Source organism: Parasteatoda tepidariorum, unplaced genomic scaffold (assembly GCF_982258835.1).
Source record: "Parasteatoda tepidariorum strain Cologne lab strain unplaced genomic scaffold, Ptep-v5.0 scaffold_170, whole genome shotgun sequence".
Taxonomy (NCBI): domain Eukaryota; kingdom Metazoa; phylum Arthropoda; class Arachnida; order Araneae; family Theridiidae; genus Parasteatoda; species Parasteatoda tepidariorum.
The window spans coordinates 20235-26285 of NW_028257529.1; the positions used below are offsets into that span (position 1 = coordinate 20235).

General features: G+C 22.1%; 1 long non-coding RNA gene across 1 annotated transcript; it reads left to right on the forward strand.

Moving 5' to 3' along the window:
- Positions 1 to 973: 973 nt before the first annotated feature.
- On the forward strand, positions 974 to 5484 carry LOC147800780 (uncharacterized). Its single transcript, XR_015431199.1, has 4 exons — positions 974 to 1133; positions 2688 to 2725; positions 3337 to 3413; positions 5373 to 5484. It is a non-coding gene; the product is annotated as an uncharacterized LOC147800780 (long non-coding RNA).
- The last annotated feature ends 567 nt before the right edge of the window (positions 5485 to 6051 follow it).

Here is a 6051-nt window from a genome sequence, read left to right on the forward strand (position 1 = left end):
AGACGCCAAAAGATTCAATGGTCGCCAAAAAATTTGGAAAAAAAAGGGGATAAATAATGGAAATGGTCAACTTCAAAAGAGGTCTCCTTTCTGTTTTATTGCAGGAATGCGATACTCAACAGCCTAAGAAGGACAAGTAAGTAAACTTTTATTCTTTAGCTCATGTTATATTTCCAGTACACTATTATTTATTAATTTTTCACAAATAATTTGTTTTTATTTTCTTTATTTAGTTTTTAGTAATTATATTTTTTAATCGTTATATTCCCCCGTTTCCGATCACCTATCCGCGTAATTGTTTCCCTTAAATCCTTGTTTTATTTTCTTCCCTTAAAAACCAATATAGTGTAAGTTACCATTTTAGTTTTAAAATGAATTATAAGTTCCATTAATCCTAACAATAGAAAAATGATTTTCTATAGCTATTTAAATCAAATGCTTCTTTATTTTTTTAAAAAGTTTTTAATTTAATAATTATTTAAATTAATTTACTTACTTAGTTTAATTACCTTATTTAATTTATTAAAAAAATCGGTAGTCATTTTTTGCCAGGACCGATTTATTTAATTAATTATTACCGATTTATTTAATTTATTAAAAAAATCGGTTTTTTATAAATTAAATTAATATAATAAAAAATTTTATAAGGATTGGATTTAATTTATTAATAAATCATACCGATTTATTTAATTTATTAAAAAAATCGGTAGTCATTTTTTGCCATTGACAGCGCGTTTCACCTTTTGTTTCAAATAAAACTTCTGATCAGACCTAAAGGGTTTTCTTCAAATATGTTTCCGACCACTAAAAAAAAAAAAAAAAAAAAAGAAATGGTATTAACATTTTCTAATTTTTTATTAGTTTATCGTATAATTTAAATTTAATAATTTTTTGATAAGAGTTTTTTAAATTAGACACGTTTAACAATCTAAAACTCGTCTCACACTTGCTTTCAGCTCTTAATTTTTCAGAATAAATTAACTGGGAAAACTCTTTCTAAGTTTGCTTTTGTTGCTTTGTAATTGCTTTTTATTAATGTTATTTATTTAATTTTTTTTTTTGCACGGATGGAAATACTGTAAGAAAAATCTTTTGGAAGAAAAAATCTTTTGGAAGAAAGGTCAAGATAAAAGGTAAGAACATCTCAAATCTTTATATTAAGGGTAAAATTTAGGATTAAATTTTTAATAATATTAGGAAATAACTTTACTGTTATTGAAGTATGTTTTTTAAAACATTTTTAAATTTTTTAAATAAATAACGCATAATTTAATCTGCAAAAGCATTTTCTTAAAATGTCTTTTAAAATTTTTTTCATATTTTTGAAAAACTTTATATTTATAACGAACGTTACATTTATAATGAATGGTAAAAAAAATTGTTTTGGCCCATATCTTTGTGTACAAAAGGGACAGGAAATTTGATTTTAAGTAAACAGAAATGCTGGAACTGTCAGGAACGATGTAATTTTCGGCCAAAACATGAAAAAAATCTTGCAATAAACGTGAAATATAATTCACTCTAAAATTCACGTTAACACTATGTAGCCAATGAGGTTAAAAGTAATTAAGATAAACATATACTTTATTATCCCATAAAAGAAATCTACTGCAACATATTTGCATTTTTTAAAATTATTTAAAATAAGAATATTTTTTGTAGAAATAAATTCAAAGTTCTTTTTAAGTATAGAAATATTTGCAGCATAATATTTTTTCTTTCTTCATAGAATTAAGTTTTCTGTTTCTAGCTCTTTTTCCAGTTCTTGTGCAAATTTTACTATTTATCTTTTTCTTAATTCATTCTCTATCTTAAGATTTATAGGGTTGTTTATTTTAAATCTCTTCCTGTTGAACTTTCACCTATTGAAATTTTATTTTTAAAAAAGCATTATGCTTGACATATTTTCCGTAAAAAAAAAGTGATTTTAATTGACTGTTGAATATATATATATATTTCTGATGATTACTATGTAGTGCAAAAAATTAATCTAAATATTTTTTGAAATTATAATGGAAGAGGCAAGGAATTTTATTTCTAAAATTAAGGGTAACCCGGACAAAAGTAATATATTGGACTATTTTAGTATCTATAATTTGAATAGACTTCTATGTCTGTTATGCCGGATTTTTTTTCCTTTCATATCTTATTCCTTTTCTAAATTTGAATTAGAGAACAAAATTTAAAAAAGAAAATTTTTCACTTTAATACTACGTCATGTTATAAAAGAACTATAAATTACTATTTTCTTAATGATTGTCATTTATAATATTTGATTGATTTGATAATGTAATTTTATTATAAATATTAGGCAGAATTTATCTAAACACACATTTTACCCCATTTTTGAAAAAGATGCATAATAAGTTAGGACTTTAAATTCGATTTTTTATTTTAGATATAAACTTGTCCTCTAAATTTATCCTTTCAATTCTGAACTATATTTTATAGCATTTGCCTAGTGTAATTATTTTAAAGGCAAGATCATCAGTAGTTAATACTAGTTTACGATAAGCATTGAGCATATTAAAAATAGATGGTAAACATTAAACTTATTGTCAGATATATTGTATTGTAAATAGTTAGAAGCAGTTTTTTTTTCTCAATTCATTGTTCTTACTTTGTTGATTTTTTGCTGTTTTTTCTATGGTTATATTCTTATTGTTTTCTTTTTCTTTCATGAAAAGTCTGGAGAGACTGAAAATGGCAGTCAACAGAAAAGAAGGTAAGAACATGTTAAAACTACATAACTTAGTATTATTGAATTATTGAAATACTTTATGATTATTAGTAAATAATTGTTTATAATTTTAAAGAAAATATTTTTTTGAATCCTTAACATTTTTTAATCAAAATACTTATTTCTGATTAGCAAAAGTACTTTCCTAAAAAATTTTCAAGTTTATTTTTGACTTTTGTAAATGTACTAGACTAACAAACATACCATACACATGCTAGACTAAAATTGAAAATTTTAAATATACTAGAATTTTTTTTGAGGTGGGAAACATTTTTTTCGTCAAATGATTTAATTTTATCATAACTTATCTAATTTTACCTAATTCTAAAAAAAATAATCTAAATTTCGCATTTCAATTTTGAACTATATTCTATAGTATTTGCCAATGGTAATTATTTTATAAGAAATATCTTCAGTAGTTAGTAATAATTTCCGATAAGCATTGTGCATGTACAAGATAGCTGGTAAACATAAACTTATTGTCTAGAAATGAGTTCTAAGCAGTTTTTTTTTTAATTTAATGTTTTTATTTTGTTGATTTATAACAGTTTTTTCCACGCTCATATTCTAATTATTTTTCTTTCTTTCATGAAAAGTCCAGAAATTCTGAGAATGTGAATGAAATAGAATGGTTGAGTACTAGAATTAGAATGAACGAGAATCAACAGAAAAGGTAAGAACATGATAAAAGTACATTTTAACTCAGTAGCACCGATTTTATATTCTATAATTTGTGGAATCTATTTTACAAGTTCATATCAAAATTAGAAAATCTACTTTATATTCTATATGTAGAACTGCAATTTTAATAATTTCTTCGACTGTAATTTGTATTAAAATATTTTCAGATTATCAATAAATAATTTTTTATGATTTTAAAGGAAAAATTTTATAAGGAAATATTTTTTTTTTAAATCGAAATTTTTTAATCAAAATACCTGTTCTTGATTTTCAAAAGTACTTTCCTAAACTCTTAGCTTTTTAGCCGCCTAAATTTATTACTTTTTTAAAAAAGTTTCAGCTCGTTTTTTTAAAAATTATGCCTATACTAGAATTACTTGTATTTGTTGAGAGAAATGTCTTTTTTAGTTAAATGATTTGATTTTATCATAGCTTACATGTCATCTTAAAGTAAATTTCTTTTCATAATTTTTAAATATTAAAAATTTAAAAGTAAAAATTTATTATAAAATAAATCTTAAAATTATTGCATAGCTGTTATTAAGTGCTATGTACTGTTATGATGTTTAATATATATACGTATATATATATATTTCACTGGTTTTAAACTTTTTTTTTCAACTGGTTCTCTTCAAATTAAAATTTTTTATGTATAAAAAAAATTTAAATATTTTAAAAAACCGTTTAGTTTAAACCAACCTATCTTGATGGCATAAAATTTATATTCTTTAGTTAGTTTGTAAATTCATTACAAATTCAGAAAATCATTCCTCTTTATCGCATATCTTAATAACTTCTTCTATAATAATTGGTATATCATTTTTAAGTAATTAATACTTAATGGAGTATAATTTTGAACGATCATATATTCTTTTAATTGTTAGAAATTTTAATCAAATAACATATTTTCAGATTTTAAACGTACTATTTTAAAAAATTTTACATTATTATTTTTTGCATTTTTAAAAACCTTTAGTTTGTTTATTTCCTTGAGGTTAAAATTTCTTTTAATTAAATAATTTAATTTTATATAAACTTAAAGTATTTTCACATATTAATTTAAAGTAAAAAATTCGTTCATAGTTCTTAATCGTAAAAAAGTTAAATTTTGTTTAAATATTAACATTACATCACATATTAATAGCTACAAACTATTTTGGTGAGAATGTATTCTTTCTAAATTAAAAAATATTAAAGCTTTGCTATCAAATTCTTTATTTAAAATGCATTTTTATGGTCAATTATTAAATAGATTGATCAGTAGTTACAAAATGCAATATATAAGCATTGTTAAGCGATATGTACCGCTTCAATTAGTCTTCTAACTTATGGAAGCATTTTAAAAGTTAACAGTTTATAACAGATGAGTTTAAAGTAATGAAGTTTGGTCACCACTTTTAACTTTTTTAAAGTCAATCATTGTTCTCTCTATATATAAACTAATTAACTGTTTCATAATACTGTAAAGAGAAGTTTTATCCAGGTTGTTTCGTTAATTCATAGGATATTATTCATAGTTCTTTTAATATTTGATGCTGCAATTTTTTTCCATCCAAATGAATCCGCTATTTTACACATTTTTTTTTAATTACGAGCTGGAATATTCATTTTGTGCTATTATTACCTTTTGTTACAATCAGCTTAAATTTATTTTTGTGACAATCAATGCTCGCTTGTAAGTAATAAAAAAAAACAGGTGGTTTGAGCAACTTTATTAAATTCTATAGCGTACTATATTTATAAGAGAAAAACAAAATTTTTGAAAATTTTTGAATAGAATTTTTCTTCGAATATTTCCCTGGGATCAATAAAAGTATTTTGAATAGTTAGAATTAATTGATATTATAACTTAACCCAGAATTAAAATTCGTCAAAAATTAATTAGATATTTTGTTTCTGTACGTATTATTTAATAAATCTGTTGTAAAATAAATTGGTTACTTTTTTGCAGGAAAACTAGATTCATTGTGAAGGAGAATGCTTATAAAGAAGTTATTGTACAGTTATGTACTTGTTTGTATTTTGATTTGTTATATTGAAATAAAATAATATTATTTTCTTAAGGTCATGTTTTATTTTAAATTTTATGCATTTTATTTTTATTAAAATTCCAGCTTTATTTATTTAAAATCACAGAAACTGATGTGTTATTTACAGGTGCCCAGTATATATATATTTTTAAAAATATTTATAATGTGTCTTATTTATCTAATATTGAATATGAATAATATTGAAAGAAAGTTATCCAATATTAAATATGAATAATATTGAAAACAAAAATAATGACTGGGTTGTGGCTTTGTTTCTATCAAAAAAAAGCTAATTGTAGGTTTAATATATATAATTATTTTCATTTTTTTTATAACTTAAATAACTTATACATTAATATATATAATTATTTTAATTTTTTTCATAACTTAAATAACTTATACATTAAGTCGCAATGTGTTTTTATCTTAGAATAAAATTTTTATTTAATTTTACCTCATAATGTGTAAAAAAATGTGAACACTCAATTAAACACACAATGTTTTTATATGATTCTACTTTTAACTTATTGCATTTAAAATTGATTAAAATGAAATAAAAAAGAAATCTATTATATTATGTAAGAAGATTCATTGGATGAT